This window comes from Lithobates pipiens, unplaced genomic scaffold, assembly GCF_037356315.1.
Source record: "Lithobates pipiens isolate NorthernLeopardFrog02 unplaced genomic scaffold, aLitPip1_a1.2 Scaffold_1, whole genome shotgun sequence".
NCBI classification, from domain to species: domain Eukaryota; kingdom Metazoa; phylum Chordata; class Amphibia; order Anura; family Ranidae; genus Lithobates; species Lithobates pipiens.
In genome coordinates this window covers 60,575,395-60,599,385 of record NW_027507685.1, presented here as the reverse complement: position 1 = coordinate 60,599,385, position 23,991 = coordinate 60,575,395, and positions in this window count along the sequence as shown.

Here is a 23,991-nt window from a genome sequence, read left to right as displayed (position 1 = left end):
TGAGGAAGCATAGTTATAACTGTCCAAGTAACAAATATGCCCAAAATAAAACGGAAAAGTAACTTTCTGTGAACAAGCCTGCTGCGTCTGCAAATACACTTGGAACTGCGCTAGGTCAATTTATGCACTGCACTGGCAAAATCTTAGTAAATGTCAAGCCGCGTAGATTCATTTGAATAAGTTGAACAGGCGCACCTCTCAACTTGACTTTTTTTTTTGCACTGGTTCACTTCTATGGGTTTTTTAAGGTAATTTTAGCATTAAGAAAAAGAAAAATTAAGAAAAAAATGTGTGAGGGCTCCCCCAAAATTCAATATCAGGCCCTTCAGGTCTGGTATGGATATTAAGGGGAAACCCGCACCAAAAAAAAAAATGGCGTAGGGGTCCCCCTCAAAATCCATCTGAGCACGCAACCTGGCAGACAGCAGGAAAAGAGGGGGGGACGAGAGATCTGCCCCCCCTCCTGAACCATACCAGGCCACATGCCCTCAACATTGGGAGGATGCTTTGGGGTCCCCCATGTTGATGAGGACAAGGGCCTCATCCCCACAACCCTGGCTGGTGGTTTTGGGGGTTTGCGGGCGGGGGACTTATTGGAATCTGGAAGACCCCTTTAACAGGGGGACCCCCAGATCCCAGCCTCCCCCCTGTGTGAAATGGTAAGGGGGTACAAAAGTACCCCTACCATTTCACCAAAAAAGTGACAAAAGTGTTAAAAATTACAAGAGACAGTTTTTGACAATTCCTTTATTAAGGTCTTCTTCTTTCATCCTCTTTCTTCTGGCCTTCTTCCTTTGTTCATCCTTCAGTTTCTTCCTCCATCTTCCTCCATCTTCTTCTTCCTCCATCTTCTTCTTCCTCCTATCCTCTTCTTCTTGCTCCAGTGTTCTTGTTCGGCATCTTCCTCCACGGCATCTCTCTTCTTTGTTCTCGGGCCGCACCGCGCAATGGGAGGCTCCCGCTGTGTGACGCTTCTCTTCTTCTGACAGTTTTTATATAACAGAGGGTGGGGCCTGGTATGGTTAAGTAGGGGGGTGCTCTCTCGTCCCCCCCTCTTTTCCTGCGGCCTGCCAGGTTGCGTGCTTGGATAAGGGTCTGGTATGGATTTTGAGGGGGGGGCCTGCGCATTTTTTTTTTGGGCGCCAGGTTCCCCTTAATATCCATACCAGACCTGAAGGGCCTGGTATGCTCTTGGAGGGGAAGCCATGCCGTTTAAAAAAAAAAAAAAAAAGCCTGGCCTGGGCTAAAGTCGTCACCCCAAGTTGTGTTGTAAGTAGCCTCAAGTCACGCTGTGATTCAAACTGAAGTCGTGTCCAAGTTGCCTCCTAAAGTCGCGCTGGAAGTCATGTTGCCCCCGTGTAAATGGACTGTTAATGATAACGCGTGTGCTTTTATCAATGGGATATTATTATCGCATGCGCCGGCCTATTATCATCTGTTGCACTTATCCGTGTGCCGGTTCATATTTAAATTTATCTGGCGCACAATATAAGGTATGAACTGGCACAGCGCATTCATCTTAGTAAATCAGCCCCATTGTCTTGCCCGCTTTGTTCCCTGTGGTGTATGAAGTGGCTTTGAGTGTTCTATAAGACTTTTCATATTTTTCAAGGAGAAGATCTTAACTCATGCCGTAAAGTTAATATTTTAGATTGTAGGGACAGGGAGGGATTTGTTTTGTTTAGGGATTCAGTGGTGGCTATATCAGCAGTGAGATCATCTAGTCGTTGGGCTCTTTTCTTTTTAGCTCTAGCACCCATTTAAAGGAACACCCCTCTTATTACTGCCTTATGGGCGTTCCACACCACCAGCAGGTCAGAAACTGATGCTTGGTTGAGCGAGAAATACTCTTCTAGGTGTTGTTTAATAGGTGTAGAATAGCACGGTGTGTTGAGGGGGTAGTTATTGACCCTCCAGATGAAGGAATTGGGTTGGTGTGATTCATCAGAATTGGTGAGGCTAATAGGAGCATGATCTGACCAGGTGGTGGTGTGAATAGTAGAGTTTGATATTCTTTGCAATAACCATGTGTCAGCTAAAAACAGATCAATACGTGAGTAGGTGTTGTGATGCGGCGAGAGGAACGTGAAATCGCGCTCGCTCGCATTACACCTCCACACGTTATACAAATCATTGGAAGTGATCAAAGCATCTAAAGGAGAAGCACATCTTTTAGATCCTGCAGTGGAGTACATTGTGTTGTTTGAGACTATGTTAAAGTCTCCACATATTAGCAAATGGCCCTGTTGGAATTTCCGAGCTGCTCGTAAAGTCTTCTTAAGAAAGATCATTTGGCCATGGTTTGGGGTGTAGATGGAAACCAGGGTGTAAGGCACATTGTTAATTGTACAGTTTAGGAAAATATACCAATCTTCTGGGTCTGTGACACATTGCTGCAGTTTGAATAAGACAGTGTTCCTGATAGCGATCAGTACTCCACATTGTTTTTTAGGGAAGGAGGACTGGAACACGTGTGGAAATTGTCTATGTTGGCAATTAGGAGAAGCAATAAGAGCAAAGTGTGTCTCTTGGACGTAGAGCAATTGCACAGTTATGTGCAATTGCTGATTTCCATAGGGAGGCATGCTTCGCAGGGTGGTTAAACCCTTTTGCGTTGAGAGAGAGTATGGTGATCCTCATGGTGCATGGAGAAGAGGTGTAGTAGAGGTGCAAGTACTTACAGTTGTGGATGGGTGATGGATCAGTTCTCAAAAATCCGGCTGATGTGAATGAGAAGGCTGGGGTGGGAGCTTTGACAGATCAGACAGAGAGTCGGGCAAGGTTCTACAGGGGTATAAAACAGGTTAGCAATGATGATCAACAATATTCTGTGCGAGCAAACTGTTTTTGGTTGGAGGCACAAATAGGGTAGAGAGGCTTGAACTGAAAAAGTAGAACAAGAAGAACAAAACAGAAAACACAGCTACATCAGCAGGGAACAGCTCGGGTGAGCATCTGACTAAGGCTGGGGAAAGGTTCAGCAAGCAGGTGATTGAGCGCAGGGCCAGACTAGACTAGGACAGTTGCTCATTGTAGTAAAGTGGGCTGGGTGATCAGCTGCGGTTGCCCTTGTGTCTCTCCCGGCCAGGACCAAAAGTAAACGGATTTGGGTTACCGTTCAGATGCGTTTTGATTTTGAGAAGGTTCTAGCAGGATTCCCCAAGCATGTAGAAGTGTCATGCCCCCTTCCAAGGTGGAAATGGTGTGGGGTATACCATTGTAGGGGGCCAAAATGGTTAATTGGATGGCACCATTTGTATGTAATTTTGTGATTATTCATGGCCTTAGTGATGGTTTTTAGCTGTCTCCACATTTGGAGTGTATATTGAGATAGGTCAGCATGCAGTTTATTGTCGGAGTATGGCGCTAGGAGTGGTGATAACTCTCTAGTAGGGATGAGCCGAACACCCCCCGGTTCGGTTCGCACCAGAACTTTCGAATGGACCCCGCGTTCGAAACGAACGTTAGAACCCCATTGAAGTCTATGGGACTCGAACGTTCGAAATGGAAAGTGCTAATTTTAACGGCTAATATGCAAGATACTATCCTAAAAAGGGTTTGGGGACCTGACTCCTGCCTCAGGGGACATGGGTCAATGCAAAAAAAGGTTTTAAAAACGGCCGTTTTGGCGGGAGCACTGATTTTAATGACGATTAAAGTGAAAAAAAAGTGAAATATTCCTTTAAATATGGTGCCTGGGGGGTGTCTGTAGTATGCCTGTGAAGTGCCACGTGTTTCCCGTGTTTAGAACAGTCCCTGCACAAAATGACATTAAACGGAAATAACACCATTTAAAACTGCTTGCGGTTTTAATGTTATATCTGGTTCCTGCAATATGGTTGAAAATCATTCAGAAAAATGGCATGGGTAGCCCTCCCTGCCCATTACCAGCCTATTTGGGTCTTGTACGCATATTAAGGGGAACCCCGTACCCATATTAAAAAAAGGAAATGCGTGTGGCCCCCAGGCCCTATATACTCAGAACAGCAGTATACAGGCGGTGCAAACAAGACAGGGACTGTGTAGGTTTGTTGTGTTAAGTTGAATCTGTTTGTAATTTTCAACTGGTACATTTTTAAAGTGTAGCTCCAGTCAAAAAATACTATTTTTAAGCTTTTTGGAAAACATAGGGAAGGGTTATCACCCCTGTATAATTTGTTTTGTCGTCCATCTTTTTTCATCTCACTTGCTGCTGTCTGATGTTTGTAAGTTGGATGTTTGAAAGTAGGGGCCTGCCTTATATGCTCTGCAGAAATGGTGGAACAAGGTGTTGGTTTTGCCACAACATTGTAAGCCCTCAAAGTGACTCTTGGTGGCCGCTGGAGCGCCCTGCTGTGAACGATTATATCAAGAATTGTAATTACATGCCATTGTTGAACAGTGGTAGAAAAATTGACCTTTGGTGGTTGTGGTGCTGGTGCCACAACACTATAAGTCCTCACCGTTACTCTCGGTGGGCACAGGAAGGGGCCCTCCTGTGAAATATTATATCAAGAATTGTAATTACATGTCCCTGTTAAACAGGGGCAGAAAAATTGGGCCTTAGGCACTGGTGCCATCACACTGCAACCTCTGCCATATACTCTAGTTTTATTGCAGGAATTAGCCCTGCTGCAAAGCATTGCATCAAAAATTGTACTTAAACGCCCCTGTTAAACAGGGGCAGAAAAATTGGGCCTTAGGCACTGGTGCTGGTGCCATCACACTGCAACCTCTGCCATATACTCTAGTTTTATTGCAGGAATTAGCCCTGCTGCAAAGCATTGCATCAAAAATTGTACTTAAACGCCCCTGTTAAACAGGGGCAGAAAAATTGGGCCTTAGGCACTGGTGCCATCACACTGCAACCTCTGCCATATACTCTAGTTTTATTGCAGGAATTAGCCCTGCTGCAAAGCATAGCATCAAAAATTGTAATTAAACGCCCCTGTTAAACAGGGGCAGAAAAATTGGGCTGCTGGCATCACCCAGAACCAAAAATGTTCTTCCAACATATCAGCGGAGGAGGAAGAGGATAGACAATCAACATAACAGGACAGTCACTCAGCATCAGCATAGGCAGTCTTGAAGGGATGTGGTATTTCAAAAAAAATTATTCGGTTACATCAGCTTCAGGTGATTGGTAGCTGTGGGTGATCCAAGACTGATTCATCTTGATGAAGGTCAGTCGATCAACTGATTCGGTGGACAGGCGCACCCTGTGATCGGTAACAAAGCCACCAGCAGCACTGAAGGTGCGTTCCGAAAGAACGCTGGATGCAGGACAGGCCAGTAGCTCAATTGCATACTGTGCAAGCTCTGGCCAGTGATCCATCCTCAAGACCCAGTAAGCCAGAGGATTTTCAGTGGGAAAGGTGTCCAAGTCTGACCTTGCCCCTAGGTATTCCTGCACCATGTAAATTAGACGCTGGCGATGGGTGCTGGAACCAATCATACCTTGGGGCTGCGGACTAAAAAATTGTCTGAAAGCATCAGTCAGACGGCCACCTTCTCCACCGCTCCTTCTGACTGATGCCTCAGCAACACGTTGTCCAGGACCAGGAGTTTGTGACCTCCCAGTCTCTGGGAACGCGTTGCACAGAGCTTTCTGCAAGGCCTCCCGGAGATGTCTCATCCTCTGCTCCCTCTGCGATGGCAAGATAAGGTCGGCAACCTTACCCTTGTACCGTGGATCAAGGAGAGTGGCCAGCCAGTAATGGTCCCTCTCCTTGATCCGAAGAATACGAGGATCCTTCCGCAGGCTTTGCAGGATCAGGGAGGCCATGCAGCGTAGGTTAGCTGAGGCATTCGGTCCGGAGTCCTCTGGGTCACTAAGGACAACATGATCCGCAGCTACCTCCTCCCAGCCACGTACAAGTCCACGTGTTTCTTGGGACTGTAAATCATCCCTATAAGACTGCTGCTGCTGATGCTGAGTGCCAGCCTCCACCTCCATGCTGACACAATCATCCTCCTCCTCCTCTTCCTCCTCCTCACCCTCTTCCTGTGTGATGGGTGGCACAGCAGGAACACTGTCTGGATAAAGGGGGCCTTGAGAGGCAAGGAAGTCCTCCTCTTCCTGCCTCTGTTCTGCCTCAAGTGTCCTGTCCATTATTCCACGCAGCGTATGCTCCAAGAGGTGGACAAGAGGTACAGTGTCACTGATGCATGCACTGTCACTGCTCACCATCCTTGTGGCCTCCTAAAACGGTGACAGGACAGTGCATGCATCCCTGATCATGCCCCACTGGCGTGGTGAGAAAAAACCAAGCTCCCCTGACCCTGTCCTGGTGCCGTAGTCGCACAGGTACTCATTGATGGCCCTCTGCTGTGTGTGCAGCCGCTGCAGCATGGCCAATGTTGAGTTCCACCTGGTGGGCATGTCACATATAAGGCGGTTCTTGGGCAGGTTCAACTCCTTTTGGAGCTCAGCCAGCCGAGCACAGGCATTAAATGATCGGCGGAAATGCACACAGACTTTCCTGGCCTGCTTCAGGACATCATGTAAGCCGGGGTACCTGCCCAAGAACCGCTGCACCACCAGGTTAAGGACGTGAGCTACACAGGGCACATGGGTCAGTTGTCCCTGTCGGAGGGCGGAGAGGAGGTTGGTGCCATTGTCGCAAACCACCATTCCTGGCTTAAGCTGGCGTGGCGTCAACCACCTCTCGGCCTGCCCCTGCAGAGCTGACAAAACATCCGCCCCAGTGTGGCTCCTGTCCCCCAAACAAACCAGCGCAAGCACGGCATGGCATCGTTTTGCCTGCGTACTTGCGTAGCCCCTGGAACGCCTACGGAGCACCGCTGGTTCTGAGGACAGAGCACTGGAAGAGGCCATGGAGGAAGAAGAAGAGGAGGGGGTGGAGGAGAGAGGTGTGTCACAACCAATAGTAGCATTTTGGAGGCGTGGTGGCGGAACAACCTCCAACACTACTGCACCTTGTCCTGCATCCTTCCCAGCAGCCAGAAGAGTGACCCAATGGGCCGTGAAAGACAGGTAACGTCCCTGTCCATGCCTGCTGGACCATGAGTCAGCGGTAATATGCACCTTACCACTGACCGCCCTGTCCAGCGAGGCAAGGACATTGCCTTCCACATGCCGGTAGAGAGCCGGAATCGCCTTCCGTGAGAAAAAGTGGCGTTTGGGGACCTGCCACTGAGGAACCGCACATTGTACAAACTCACGGAAGGGGGCCGAGTCTACCAACTGAAAAGGCAGCAGTTGAAGTGCTAGCAATTTAGCCAATCTAGTATTCAACCGCTGGGCATGTGGATGGCTGGGAGTAAACTTCTTCCGCCGGTCCAGCAGCTGGGGCAGGGACATTTGCCTGCTATAATCGGATGTGGATGTACCACTAGCCGAGTTCCCGGAAGCACTTGGCTGTGACACACCTAATTCTACACCTTCATTCCTCTCAGAGCAGGTTTCAGAGAGGACTGAAGGTCTAGTGGGGTTGGAGATGCCAGCTGATGAGGAGCAAGGAGAGGTCCGCTTTGTTCTTTGGTGTGGGTCTTTGAGGTACGCTTGCCAACGAGCTGCATGGCAGGTCAACATATGTCTGGTCAAGCATGTGGTGCCCAAGCGGCTGATGTTTTGGCCACGTGAGATACGCTTGAGACATATGTTGCAAATAGCAGCGGTGCGATCTGATGCACTCGTCTCAAAAAAGGCCCACACCAAAGAACTTTTAGAATAACGCGCAGAGGAAGCGCTCTGCGCAGGCGGAGCTCTGCGGTGTGATTCAGTTGGTGTGCTGCCCCTAAGCTGACCCCCAGAGGGCATCCTGCCTCGTTGGACATGTGCCTCCTCCTCCTCCTCCTCCTCCTCCTCCCTCCTTCCAGGCACCCACGTGGAGTCAGTGCCCTCATCATCCCCTCCCTCTTCATCGCTGTAGCAAACCTGGCAGTATGCTGCAGCTTGTGGAACATGACTGCCAGATTGCTGTCCTTCTTGAGCATCCCCTCTCTCTGCGCTCACGCTACTGCCTTCCTCTAGCTGAGTATCATCATCAGAGCCCACCAAACACTGGGCATCCTCCTGGAGCATGTACCCAACACTGTGCTCAAAGAGTTCAGGAGACTCCTCAGGAAGACGTGGTGGGTCTAGGGAAGGAGTCACTGATGATGACATTGAGAGGAGGGAAGACGATGTGTTGGCAGCTGCTTTGCTACTACCCTGAGACTGGGTGAGAGAGGATGAGGAGGATGAAGAGGGCTTGGTCATCCACTCTACCAAGTCGTTGGCATGTTGCGGTTCAACATGTCCAGCTGCAGAAAAGAAGGCCAAGCATGTCCCATGGCCACGTGCTGATGACAATGCACCGCGTCCACGACCAGCACTGTTGTCTCTAGACACAGAGCCTGCTTGCCCTCTTTTATCGGCTCGCGCCTGTCTGCCTCTCCTTGCTGGCCTTCCAGACATGGTAATGGCCTGAAGGGAGTTGGGTAAAACAGTAGTTGGGTAGTTTATATTGTGCTGGAGGCACACAACACCCACTAACTCCTGCAGATGCATTTTTATAGAACAGCAGAGATAAAGGGGTATATACAGATGTATACTGTGCTGTGCTGGAAGCACACACAACTTCCAATAACTCCTGCAGATGACAATTGGGCCCAAATAGAGAACAGCTATGTAGGTGGATTATAGCGGTATGTACTGGGTACAGAGCACGCAGACAGCACGCACTATCTCCTAACACTACTGACTGCAAGCTCTATTATTAAAGCTAGATCACTAGCTATATAGGTGAGGTGAATATAGTGGTGTATACTGCGGTCAGGGCACAGACAGTAACCACTACACAAGAGCAAGAGAGGAAATCAGCCAAAAACGATTGGTGTGTAACTGTGTTGAAGGTACACAGAACACCCACTGCTTCAGATGCCAACACACTACACGAGGCCGCCTCAAAGGCGGCCTTATATAGTGTGGGGCGTGCACTACACAGCCTGAGCTATGATTGGCCACAGGCAGGACGCCCGTGGCCAATCATGGCTCTCCTCGCTGCTGGCGCTGCGATTGGCCAAGCATGCGGGGTCACAGTGCATGCTTGGCCAATCATGAGTCAGCAATGCACTGCGCCATCGCAGTGCATTGTGGGCCACACGAATTTTGCCGCGAACGGCCAAAACGTTCGGAATTCGGCGAACGCCCGAACGACCAATGTTCGAGTCGAACGTACGTTCGACTCGAACACGAAGCTCATCCCTACTCTCTAGCTTTCATAAGTATCTGTTCTTTCACCTGAAAAAAGTGAATCCTCAGAAGTACATCTCAGGGTACATTTGCCTCAAGATGTGGGGGTTTAGTAAGTCTATGTATGCGATCAATAGTAAGCTCAATTGGGAGAGTTCAGGAAGCATGCTAGAAAACATTGTGGTATCAAAGTTGTGCAGCTCTTTGGGCTGAATGGACTCTGGGATCCTGTGTCTGGAGCAGTCCTCAAGGTCTGCGAGCTTCGCTTTGATCCAGAGAGAGTCATCTTTCTGTTCGGTATAGGCATCAACCAGCTCATTGACTTTATCAGTGCACTCCTCTATTTTGTTTTCCATGAACTGCATCCTATCCTATTATGTGTTTCGATTCTAATGAAAACCTATTGATCAGTGACGATAGGTTAGTCATGAGAGAAGATTGTAATCATAGAAGCATGTCCTTCATAGTGGTGTCTAGCACCGGTTGCCTTGAAGTTGGGAATTGTGCTATGGAGGATTGCAGCGAGGAGATAGCAGAGTCATTATGGAGGCCTGTACTCACTGTGTCTGAGGCCTTGTTGAGGAGATCCATCCGCATCCTCGATTTTGATGGGCTCTGTGATGCCGGGGTTTCAGGCAAGGTATCACTAGGGAAGGAGGATGGCAATCCAGCGTGCATGTCCCGTGGATGGGCCCCACAGAGGTCTGTGTAATCTATCGAATGTCTCGCTGTGTCTCCGGTGGCATCATCTTGGTTTCTGCGGCGAGGCTGAAAGAGAAGGTCTCCAGCCGTTTCGGGCCTCTGTCCTGGTTCCTTTTGCGGGACATTATGGTGGCGGGGCTCAGGAGAAATGACCCTGGCACTTTGGGGCTGGATGCTGAAGTGATTTTGCCCGGTAGTCACTTCTCGTCTGGTCTGGGTAGCGGAGCTCACTGCTCAGGCATCCATCTTCGTGGGTGTCCAAGCCACGCCCCCCTCCTTATTGTGCATCTTGAAACAGCCACACCACATGTTTTCAGAGAGTCTTGTATTTCACCTGAGGTTATTTGTGGGTTTTTCTTTGAATCCCAAACAATTTTCCTGGCAGTTGTGGCTAAAATTTTAGTTGGTTTACGTCTACCTGACCGTTGTTTGGTTTCAACAAAACCCCTCATTTTCCACTTCTTGATTAGAGTATAAACACTGCTGATTGGCATTCTCAATTCCTTGGATATCTTTTTATATCCCTTTCCTGTTTTATGCAGTTCAACTACCTTTTGCCAGTAGATCCTTTGACAATTCTTTTGCTTTCCCCATAACTCAGAATCCAAAAACGTCAGTGCAGCACTGGATGAAAGATCCAAGGTTCTGTCAGGAGTCCAGACACTGATTGACCTTTTATACACATACACTAATTACAAGCAAACAGATCACAGGTTAGGATGGTTACCTTTAATAGCCATTCAAACCCCTTTGTGCCAACTTGTGTGCATGTTATCAGGCCAAAATCACCAGGGTATGTAAACTTTTGATCAGGGTCATTTGTGTATTTTCTGTCGTCATTATTATTAAAACACAGTTGATTGATAATACATGGCTTCAGCCAAACAACTAACCATGAGCGAAAGAAATTATATTCATATTCTCTGAAAAATGGGCAAGAAATCATAGATATGTAAACTTGTGAGCACAACTGTATGTGTGTGTGTGTGTGTGTATATGTATGTATGTATATATAATGTATGTATGTGTGTGTGTATATGTATATATATATATATATATATATATATATATATATTGTGGCAACACGCAGGTAAAATCACCTGGTTGTAGGATGGGAAATATGTGTGCCCTAGATTCAGGCTTTATGCAGACTTGTACAATTAGAGGGGAAGAGTTAATGAGCCCAGCTGAAGTAAGTGGGCTCATTAAGACCTCTACAAAAAACCCCAGCATGCTTAGGGAGATGCTCCATCCTGGAACCAGTTTTGTGTTGTATAGACTGGGGAGTGTGATATCTGTTCTGTGCGGTGAGTTAACGCCTGTGTGGCAAACCTCTACAACAGAGACAGGGACTGGTGCAGCACAAGGCTGCACTCAGTTGTTAGACAGGGAATCTAAGCGTGTAGTTAGAGGTCAAGCTGACCAGGATTTATTTTCATGTTTTATTTTTGTTTGGCTGTTATATGTATCACTGCATGTAGCATAAATAAACCGCATCTTTTGTTTTTTGCACCTACAACGCTGTCTGCTGTGCCTGATTTTGTGTTGTGAACCCATCCAGGGGGTCACACACACCCGCTGCCGAGCTAACCCCTCACAGTTGGTGGAGAATTTTGGCAGTTTTTTTTTATTTTTTTTGTTAAGGCCAGCATGGAGGAGATACTGAGACAGCTGGCTCTAGCAAATGCAGCCCAGCAGCAGACAAATGCAACTTTGCAGCAGAGTCTGGAAGCTCAGCAGAAAGCTCACCTGCAGAGTTTGGAAGCTCAGCAACAAGCCCAGCAGCGATCTGAAGCCCGCTTCATAGACCTGTTGCAGAAGCAAGAGCAGAGTTTTCAACGGCAAATAGAGACATTAATACAGCAACGTCCGCAGACCAATGAAGCAAGTGGTTACAATAATACCGCATCCTTTGGTGTGAGCTGTTTACTGACAAAAATGACTGGAGAGGATGATCCGGAGGTGTTTTTGACCACATTTGAAAGGACTGCTGAAAGGGAAAAGTGGCCTAAGGAGCAATGGGCTGGACTGGTGGCCCCTCTGTTAACTGGGGAATCGCAGAAAGCTTATTATGACCTAGAGCCTGACCAAGCAAAAGACTATGTGGTGCTAAAAACAGAAATATTGGCACGGCTGGGTGTTACCCTGGCCGTCCGGGCTCAGCGTGTGCATAATTGGACTTTTCAGGTTGGAAAACCACCCAGGTCTCAAATGTATGATCTCATTCACCTTAACAGGAAGTGGCTGCAGCCAGAGATTTTGACCGCACCAAACATTGTGGAACGTGTTGTTATGGATCGTTTCCTGAGAGCTCTTCCTACTGCCATCCAAAAATGGGTAAGCCATGGAGATCCAGAAAATGCAGATAAACTTGTGGATCTGGTTGAGAGGTACTTGGCTACAGAGAACCTGACCACCTCTTCCAGGGACTCACGGACTTTCCACCCTAAGACCAGATCATTCCCAGTGGCGGGTAAGATGACTCCAAGGGGTGAGGGTGGAGAGAGTGAGAGGGTGGGAGTTCTACCTAAGGTCTGGCGGGAGCAGCCCAGGAAGCCCATGCTGCAAGAGGCAGCGAAAAAGATTATTTGCTACCGCTGCCGGCAAGAGGGACATATTGCAGCCAATTGCCCCGTTGTGGATGAGCCTATGCAATGTGACTTTATAAGGGAGAGACGTCAGTCGCTGTTTGCGACAGTTGCATGCACTGCCATTCGGGGACCTGAGAAACATTTATGTAAAATGTGTATTAATGGTAGAAATGTTGATGTGTTGCTGGATTCAGGTAGCCTGGTAACATTGATAAAAGCTGAATTAGTTACTACAGAGGTCTCTGGGAAGAACAGGGTGGCTGGTATTTGTGTGCATGGGGACACCCGAGAGTATCCTGTAACTTCAGTGTTTTTTGAGACCCCCAAAGGTAACCTCTCTCATCAGGTGGGGTTAGTGTCTCACTTACCACATGATGCTATTGTGGGAAGGGATTTTCCAAAATTCTGGGAACTCTGGGATTGTCCTGAGCCCCCCACTGGTGCCCCTATAAACCAGGAAGATGACCAGAATTCCTCTGGGAGTGGTGAGGACTCTCCTGAATTTCCCTTGTCGGTATTGGCGGGAGAAACTCGAGAAACTGGGGAGGAGCCAACATCCTCAGATGAAAACATGCAGTCTGTGGAGTTTTCGGATCTTGAGGTTCACAGGGAAAATTTTGCCACAGAACAGTTAAAAGACCCCACCCTAATAAAGGCACGGGAAAATGTGGTGAAAATAGATGGCGAGTTAGTGAACCCAGATAAGACTTGCACTTATCCTTACTTCACTATGGAAAGGGACCTGCTGTATCGAGCGGCTCAAAGGGCAGAAGAAACCATTGAGCAACTTGTAGTGCCCAAACCTTACAGGAAGTTGGTGTTAGAATTGGCCCATGGGCACATTCTGGGAGGTCATCTGGGGACAGAGAAAACCAGAGAGAGGGTATTGCAGAGATTCTATTGGCCTGGGATCATGAAGGAAATAGAAAATTATTGTTCCTCCTGCCCTGTGTGTCAGAAGTCGGCACCTATGCCACATTTCCGTAACCCGCTGGTACCTCTTCCTATCATTGAGGTCCCCTTTGAAAGGATCGCAATGGATTTGGTAGGTCCGATAATGAAGTCCGCCAGGGGGCATCAGTACATTTTGGTTATATTGGACTATGCCACCCGTTATCCGGAAGCAATTCCTTTCCAAAATACCTCAGCCAAAACCATAGCCAAAGAGCTATCTCTTGTTTTTAGCCGCGTGGGTATTTGTAAGGAACTGCTTACGGACCAAGGTACACCCTTTATGTCCCGGGTTATGAAAGAATTATGCAAGTTGTACAAAGTGACGCAATTGCGTACATCTGTGTATCACCCCCAAACAGATGGGTTGGTTGAAAGATTCAACAAAACCCTTAAACAAATGTTAAAGAAGGTGGTGGATAGAGATGGAAAGAATTGGGACTGTCTAATACCCTATCTAATGTTTGCCATTAGGGAGGTACCCCAATCCTCTACGGGTTTCTCACCCTTCGAGTTGCTCTATGGGAGACACCCAAGAGGGCTGCTGGATATCGCCAAGGAAACTTGGGAAAATGAGAGTTCTCCTCACAGGAGTGTGATTGAGCATGTCGCCCTGATGCAAGATAGAATTGCACAGGTAATGCCAATCGTAAAGGAACATTTAACCCAAGCGCAGTTAGCACAGCAGAGAGTGTACAACCGTGGGGCCAAGACCCATACTTTTTCCCCAGGGGATAGGGTCTTGGTGCTAGTCCCTACGGTTGAAAGCAAATTTCTGGCCAAATGGCAAGGTCCATACGAAGTAATTGAAATCATTAGTGAGGTGAACTACAGGGTTAGACAGCCAGGAAGGCGAAAGCCGGAGCAGATCTATCACGTCAATCTGCTGAAAGCCTGGAGGGATAGGGAATCCCTAGTCGCAGAGACTTTGTCACAAGCACAGCCTGATTGCTTAGTTCCTGAGGTTGGAATAGCAGACACCTTATCGAAAGCCCAACAACAGGAGGTTAAAGAGTTTGTACTTCGTAACAAAGAGATTTTCTCTGAGCTGCCGGGACAAACATCTGGCGTAGAGCATGACGTTATCACCCCGCCAGGAGGAAGGGTAAAACTAAAACCTTATAGAATACCAGAGGCCCGACAGGAGGCAATACGTGGGGAGGTTCAAAGGATGCTGGAATTGGGTGTGATAGAGGAGTTCCAGAGTGACTGGTCCAGTCCTATCGTACTAGTGCCCAAACCTGATGGGAGCTGGCGGTTTTGTAACGATTTTCGACAATTGAATAAAGTTACAAAATTTGACACCTACCCCATGCCGCGCATAGACGAGTTGATTGACCGGCTGGGAACAGCCCGATATATGACAACTCTTGATCTCACCAAAGGGTATTGGCAAATTCCCCTGGCCGAGTCGGTCTGCATTTGTAAACCCCAGATGGGGCATTCCAATATAAGAGAATGCCGTTTGGGTTACAGAATGCACCGGCAACATTCCAGCGGAAAATGGATAAGATTCTGAGGCCCCATTAGAAATATGCTGCAGCTTACCTGGATGATGTGATTATCCATAGCACAGACTGGGTCTCACATTTGCCAAAAGTACAAGCAGTCCTGGACTCTATCCGGGAAGCTGGATTTACGGCCAATCCAAAGAAGTGTACCATTGGACAGGAGGAGGCCAAATATCTTGGGTACACTATTGGGAGGGGGGTGATAAAACCCCAAGTCAATAAAGTCGAGGCCATACAGAGTTGGCCACGTCCCAACAGCAAGAAACAGGTACGAGCCTTTCTGGGAATCGCTGGCTATTATCGACGATTCATTCCCCATTTTGCTTCTCAGGCTGTGCCCCTCACCAACCTGACAAAAGGGAAAGAGTCGGTCATGGTTAAATGGTCCCCAGAGGCTGAAGAAGCATTTCAGTCCTTAAAAACAGCCTTATGTAGCCAGCCAGTGTTGTACTCACCAGACTTCTCTAAGCACTTCGTGGTACAAACTGATGCATCAGACGTTGGGTTAGGAGCAGTGTTATCCCAGGTCTGGAACGGGGAAGAGCACCCAGTCATTTACCTCAGCAGGAAGTTGAAGTCCCATGAGGTAAATTACTCCACGATTGAGAAGGAATGTTTAGCAGTGAAGTGGGCTCTAGATTCCCTTCGGTACTATCTGCTAGGTAGGCACTTTGACCTGGTGACTGATCACGCTCCTTTAAAGTGGATGGCTCAGAACAAGGAGACCAATAGAAGGGTAAATAGGTGGTTCCTGGCCCTACAGGAATTTAACTTTACAGTTAAGCATCGCCCTGGTGTTAAAATGGGGAATGTGGATGCTTTGTCTCGGATACATGCGTGTCTGACTGCTTGTGTTACAACCCCAAGGTTGAAACAAGAGGGGGGGTATGTGGCAACACACAGGTAAAATCACCTGGTTGTATCCAGGATGGGAAATATGTGTGCCCTAGATTCAGGCTTTATGCAGACTTGTACAATTAGAGGGGAAGAGTTAATGAGCCCAGCTGAAGTAAGTGGGCTCATTAAGACCTCTACAAAAAACCCCAGCATGCTTAGGGAGATGCTCCATCCTGGAACCAGTTTTGTGTTGTATAGACTGGGGAGTGTGATATCTGTTCTGTGCGGTGAGTTAACGCCTGTGTGGCAAACCTCTACAACAGAGACAGGGACTGGTGCAGCACAAGGCTGCACTCAGTTGTTAGACAGGGAATCTAAGCGTGTAGTTAGAGGTCAAGCTGACCAGGATTTATTTTCATGTTTTATTTTTGTTTGGCTGTTATATGTATCACTGCATGTAGCATAAATAAACCACATCTTTTGTTTTTTGCACCTACAACGCTGTCTGCTGTGCCTGATTTTGTGTTGTGAACCCATCCAGGGGGTCACACACACCCGCTGCCGAGCTAACCCCTCACAATATATATATATATATATATATATATATATAGTATGTATTACTTATTTGATTTTGATATAAATTGTATTTAATGAACAGTATTTATTAGGAGAAAGATCAATGATAACTATTAAATCGCAATTAGCAGAGTTGAAGAATATATTTTTGTTTCCCCCGGTGTGGGGATAAATTGGTAATTTCCACCCCAGAATTTTTGGTCTAACTTCTCCATTAGCAAAACTATTAGATTTAGGGTTTAGTTTTACAGTGTCACTTGATGTCAGTTTGATAGCCTTTTTTTTAAAATGTGCAACACATCCCTTCTTGCAAACTTACACTTTAATAACCCTGTTGTTAAGATTTGTTTGAGGTCATGCTCATTTTGATGAAGGAAAGAAGGATCCGCTGCTCCAGGTGAATGTAATACCTCAATTGGGACCTGATAGGAGTGCTCGAACTGGCTCGCCTCCGTAGTGAATTAAGCACAAGTTGTTTGTGTGAAACGCGTCTACGTGCTTGCTTCTTTGTTTTCCTTGGTGTGATTTCAAATAATGGCATTTTGGAACCTGGATGTGAAGCCATTCTTTTCTTCAACACTCATTTTGATGTTTTTCTTTTCTTTTTATTAATGTCTGTTAATTTCCTGTTTAAACATAACGTACACCTTTTATACCTGATAGGGGAATAAATATTTATTGGCCCCTTTAAAAAAAAAACTGTCTTTTAGACAAAGGTTATAAGGCCACAGATCATGGTATATAGAAGTGTGTGTGTGGTGCACCTTTAACAATTAGCAGCTGCAGCTGGATCATCTCAGAAGGTGTCAAAGTTTAAAGCAAATATGACCTGTAAGAATATTTGCAGGCGCATCAGTCCAACCAACACATACTGATGCTACTTTGCTAGAGGACCACCATCCGCAATGGTATTATGGATGTTGACCTGCCTAGGACCAAAATCACCAAAAACAGGTCCACTACAGTATGACCATATGAATACCCAACTTTTGGGTCCAGCCACAAACATAATCTATGCCAATGAACTGTGACACACCCTCATAAATCAAAAATGTGTGGCATTAACCTGCCTTTTTTTGATCTTTCCTTTATAAAATGGTGGGCTTTTATTTCAGAGGTGGTATTTGGGGTTTACAGTTCTGTGGGTTTTTCTATTTTTAGTTTATGTTGATAGGGCCAATTTTAAGTTTGGGGTTCTCAAAGTTAAGTATTAACTTGTTGCTGATCATCTGTTTTTGGAGCTGCCTTTTGCTCAAATTGCTTGGTTTGAAAGAGGGGGAAAAAAGTATATGGGTGTACCTAAATCATGTCATATAATATTCATATTCACTGCACACATATCCCACAATTAAAATAAAAGTTAGGCATTCATCAGTTAGAATTATTATCCCTGAACAAACCTAGCCAATTTTACACTGTTGTAGATTTGTTGTAATATTTGTAGTAAAGTCCTAGAATTTTCTCTTTGTCTGGGCCTAACCTTGTTATTTAACTGCTTTAACTGCAAGCACTTTTTCTTATTCGCACTGCACTGCTTTAACTGACAATTGCGCAGTCGTGCAATGTTGCACCCAAACAAAATTGACATCCTTTTTTTCCCACAAATAGAGCTTTCTTTTGGTGGTATTTGATCACCTCTGTGTTTTTTATTTTTTTGCGCTATTAACCACTTGACCACTGGGCACTTAAACCCCCTTAATAACCAGACCAATTTTCAGCTTTCGGTGCTCTCATATTTTGAATGACCATTACTCAGTAATGCAACATTGTACCCATATGAAATTTTTGTCCTTTTTTTAACACAAACAGAGCTTTCTTTTGGTGGTATTTAATCACCGCTGGGTTTATTATTTTTTGTGCTATAAAAGTAAAAAGACCGAAAATTCTGTAAAAAAATAAAAATAAATCTTTTCTTTGTTTCTGTTATAAAATTTAGCAGATTAGTAATTTTTCTTCATAAATTTTGGCCAAAATTTATACTACTACATATCTTTGGTAAAAATAAGTACAAATTGGTGGATATTATTTGGTCTTTGGGAAATTTATAGAGTCCACAAGATGGTGCCAATATCTGAAAATTGATCACACCTGAAGTACTGACGGCCTATCTCATTTCTTAAGACCCTAACATGCCAGAAAAGTACAAATACCCCCCAAATGACCCCTTTTTGGAAAGAAGACATTCCAAGGTATTTAGTAAGAGGCATGATGAATTTTTTTCCACAATTCTTTGCAAAATAAAGATTGTTTTTCCTTTTTTATTTTTTTTCACAAAATTGTCATATTATCAGGTAATTTCTCACACACAGCATATGCATACCACAAATTACACCCCAAAACACATTATGCTTTTACTCCCGAGTATGGCGATACCACATGTGTGAGACTTTTACACAGCGTGGCTACATACAGAGACCCAACATGCAGGGAACACCATCAGGCGTTCTGGAGCACCCAGGCCAATTCTGACATTTCTCTCCTATATGTAAAAATCATCATTTATTTGCTATAAAATGACATAGAACCCAAAAACATTATATATGTTTTTTTTTGCAAAGACCCTAGAGAATACAATGGTGGTCATTGCAACTTTTTATCTTGCGTGGTATTTGCGCAGCAATTTTTTCGAACATGTTTTTTTGGGAAAAAAAACAGTTTTGTGCTTAAAAAAAACAAATCAGTAAATTTAGCCTAATGTTTTTTCATAATGTGAAATATGAAGTTACGCCGAGTAAATAGATACCTAACATGTCACCCTTCAAAATTGAACATGCTCGTGGAATGGTGCCAAACGTCACTGCTTTAAAATCCCCATAGGCGACGCTTTACATTTTTTTACTGGTTACATGTTTTGAGTTACAGAGGAGGGCCAGAATTATTGCTCTCACTCTAACGTTTGCAGCGATACCTCACATGTGTGGTTTGAACACCGTTTTCATATGTGGGCGGGACTTATGTATGCGTTCGCTTCTGCATGTGAGCACATGGGGACAGGGGCGCTTTAAAAAATAGTTTTTTTTTTTATTGTTCATTTTACTTTATTTATTTTAGTTTGACACTTTTTCCCCCCCAAAATATTTTTGATCACTTTTATTCCTATTACAAGGAATGTAAACATCCCTTGTAATAGGAATATGGCATGACGGGTCCTCTTTACAGTGAGATATCCACATCTCACCACTAGGCTGGGAAGCCTGAAAAAAACAACAAAATAAAACGATTCTGGCTTTGATCGTATTGGCGAGTCGGTAGAAGCACTGGAGGGCGGCGGGAGGGGGAGACGTCCCCTCTCACCTCCTGTAAGAACGATCAAGCAGTGGAACAGCCGCAATGATCATTCTTTTGGTATAGGGAATCGTCGGCTGAAAAAGCTGATATCTGAATGATGCCTGTAGCTACACCCATCATTCCGATATCCCCGCACAAAGTCAAGGACATCATATGACGGCCGGCGGGCGGTAAGTGGTTAAAATGCATTTTTTTAACACAAAGTTGTCCATTTATACAATATTTCTAACACATAGCATGTACACACCAAAAATGACACCCCAAAATAGATTCTCCTATTCCTGAGTACGGCGATAACACGTGTGTGAGACTTCCACAGCCTGGCAACATACAGAGGCTGAGTACAGCCAAGCATGGCTGAGCATGGTCGAGCATGGCTGGGTATCACCGAGTATTGCAGGGTATCACCGAGTATTGCAGGGTATCACCGGGTATGGCTGGGTATCACCGAGTATGGCTGGGTATTGCAGGGTATCACCGAGTATTGCTGGGTATGGCAATGTATGGTAGAGTATTGGCAGGGTATTGCAGGCTATTGCAGAATATTGCTGGGTATTGCAGAGTATTGACAGGGCATTGCTGGGTATTACAGATTATTGGCAGGGCATCGCAGAGTATTGTCAGGGCATCGCAGAGTATTGTCAGGGCATTGCAGAGTATTGTCAGGTCATTGCAGAGTACTGACAGGGCATTGCTGGGTATTGCAGAGTATTGGCAGGGCATTGCTGGGTATTGCAGAGTATTGGCAGGGTATTGCAGAGTATTGGCAGGGCATTGCTGGGTATTGCAGAGTATTGGCAGGGAATTGAGGGGTTAATTCTTGGTGAACAGCGCTGTGGGCACTGCAGATCCAGCCCACATCGCTGCTGACACCGATCTCTCCCCTCTCACTGTACCGATCGGGAGGAACTGGCGTCATAACATGATGCCAGTTTGTTTACAAGGGATTGCTCCGTCATTTGATACCGTTTTACCGTGATCGGATGCTCTCGAGTGCGAGCCCCAGAGGCCTCCCAGAGTTAAGCAACCGCCCTGTAGCCGCCATTCTGCTATGGGCCGGTTGTTAACTGGTTAAACAAAAAATGAACAATTTTGAAAAAAAAATAATTTTTTTTTCTTTTTGCTATAATAAATATTCTCAAAAATATATATATAAAAAAAATGTTTTCCTCAGTTTAGGCTGATACATATTCTTCTACATATTCTTGGTAAAAAAATTGCAATAAGCGTATATTGATTGGTTTGCGCAAAAGTTAGTGTCTACAAAATAGGGGATAGTTTTATGGCATTTTTATTTTTAATTTTTTTTATTAGTAATGGTGGTGATTCACGATTTATATCGGGACTGAGACATTATAGCGGACACATCGGACACTTTTGACACCATTTTGGAACCATTGTCATTTATACAGCGATCAGTGCTATAAAAATGCACTGATTACTGTGTAAATGACACTGGCAGTGAAGGGGTTAACCATTAGGGCCCATGAAGGGGTTAAGTGTGTCCTAGGGAGTGAGTGGTCGGCAAGTGGTTAAATATGTTCTGCTACTAGCCAGCTTATTATTGCTGTGTCATCTGCAGTTTTTTATTTATTGTAGTAAAACAACTGTCTGAACTCTTTTTTTTCTAGTACATTTCTGTCAATTCTCCCTCAGTTATAAATTGCTGCTGGTGAATTGTACACGGCTGTATTATCTGCAACCTTATAATTCCTAATGAAAGCTTGATAGAAACTGGTCATCAGCAGATCAGATTTGCATGAGAGAGAACAGGGATAGTTCAGTGTATTACTGGCCATTATCTATCTGCCTGGAAAAAGCAGGTTTTATTATCTGATGAAAAACATGTGTTTCAAGGCTTAACAATACTGAGGACCCTCCAGTCCAGGGAAGCAGGGCAGGCTGTTTCAGAAGCAGCCTCTCACTCTTAAGCCTAATACATACTATGAGTTTTTTTCTGTTCAACAAAAAATATCTGTCAACTCTGGTTAGAGCCACTGTACTAAAGATCCAACGTTAGTACAGCAATACCCCCCATTGGAGGGCCCCATCCAAGACCATAACACTCTGGTCGGTGCTCTCAGTCATTGGCTGAGAGCGCTGATTGTGAGCTGGTCAGCTGCTGGTTTTCCAGCATGCTCATCGCTTCTGTTGGGCACAGGCCAAATGTCAGCCATTTTTTATTGAACCGGCCGATGTTGCCCAGCATACCACTCATGTGTAAGGGGCTTTAGTGTACTGTAGCAAGGAGAATAGTAGACTGTCTCCAAAAACAGACAAAGAGTTAAAACCAAAGCTGTCTGTTCCTTCATTGCGTTGCCTGCAGAAGTACAATAACTGATTGGAATTATGAGTAAAATACTCCAAATTGCCTCACTCATAACACTGTGTGTACATACTGTCCTACTCTGTATTGTAAAGTTACATTAAGACAATTATTTGTGTTTGTATATGTAGAAAATGTAGTTGCCCTGGACTTATGAATGCCTCAAAGTGGCCCTGAGTGACATATACATATTCATATCTAATAATTATATCACTTAGAGACTATTATTCCAATAATGCATTCTGCAATAATAGAAACCTTTTTATGCTGCCTCATGTAAACTTTCTATTAAACCAATTTGCCCCCAAAGGCTGACAGGAATGTTGGCTTTTCATAAGTAATTTAAAGATGAAAAATCACGGCATTAATTAGGTAAAACGATAATTCATGTAACCGCATATAATATTGCCAAATATTTAAATAATACATCTTGTACGCAAGGAAGAGAAAAGTGTACGTCTGTCTTGTAAATTATTTTAATACTTGCCAGTGAATCATTTTTAGATTGAATAGAGAGTGGAATTCAGTTTAAAAATGCAAAGCATGTCCTTGCTAACCATTCCATGCATGAGTTATTTAAATTGTACTGACAGACAACACTTGATGTGTTAAAAGCCTGACAAAAGAGACTGGGTTTCATCCCTCTATGTAAGAACAGCTTTTACAAGAATAGTTGTGTCATGTCTTTCCAGTACGGAAAAAAATGATTAGTGTTTGGCGACATCTTTTTGCTGGCATTTTGGAGACCTGCAAACAAGTCCTCCTTCTTGGCCAGCGTTTTCACTAAGGTCAAAAGGCCTTTAGAAGCCTTTGCGAGGCTCATAATTTCTTGTCAATGCATTTTATGTGCAGAATTCCCTGCACAGCAAGGATTAATGAGAATAAAATCAATTCCATTATAGGCTCCATTGTGCTGATTTAGTGTAGGGAGTGAGGTGCAATAATGGTAGCTTTTTCATTGCTATTGAGAATTTTTTTTAATGCTATCTAAAGCGTAAACCATATTATTTTTACAGATTAATTAGCTAAAATAGCTTACCTTTCAATTTAACATTTTTTTTTCATTTTAGCTATAGTATTATCAGGCTTTCCCCTGAGCTAGCCTATTAAATGTTAAATGAAAAATACCTTAAAGTGGTTCTTAAGTCACCCATGCAAAATTTTTAAGGTAGCAGCTGCAAAAACTGTAGCTGATGACTTTAGATAAATAGAAACATACTTGTCCCAGGATCCAGTGCTCTCCTCACTTGGCTGGTTTCTTCACCGGTGTTCAGTCCCAGGTGCCGACATTGACTGCGGGAAGCTGGTTGTGACTGCTTGCGGCTGAAAATTCGGATGCGTCCCAGAAAGCAGGTAGTTAGGGGAGGAGAACTTCTGCTCAGAACGCCTAGATGATCCAATGGAATTGAGAAGGGGTACCTGTCAAACCCAAGTACCTGCTTGCCCCTCAAAAAAAAGATATGCTAAATGTGAAAAAAAGGGGGAGGAGAAAGAGCAGGACTTCCCTTTTGGGTTTAGGTTCTGCCTTAAAGTGGTGCTAAAGGCATCTTCTAAAACAAAATAAAACTAAGCTTATACTAACTTACTTTGTGAAAAGATGTTGTACAGAGCTGATCTCTTACTTCTTCTTTGGCAGTCCCCAGGCAGCGCTGTCCACTCTTTCTTCCTGTGAGTGCCCACATAGCAATCTGTGTGCTATGGGGGGCCCAATGTTTCCTTGCTCCCAAGCCAGGATGTGTGCTTCCATAGATACACACAGCATGGCTCATCAACACTTCTAGCTCCTTCCTCACATGATTTGGATGACAGCAGCAGGAGCCAATGACTCCTGCTTCTCTCATAGTTTCCTGTAAGACTATAAACAGAGAGAGCAGCACTGCTACAGACAGGACAGTGCTGGATCAAGAGAGGAGCCAGGTATGTGTTTTGAGTGGAGTGGGGTTTGGGTGGGGTGGCAGAAGTAGGATTTATTTTTACTTAACCACTTACTGAGACTTTGTATTGGAAAAAAAAACCTAGAGGTAAATACCT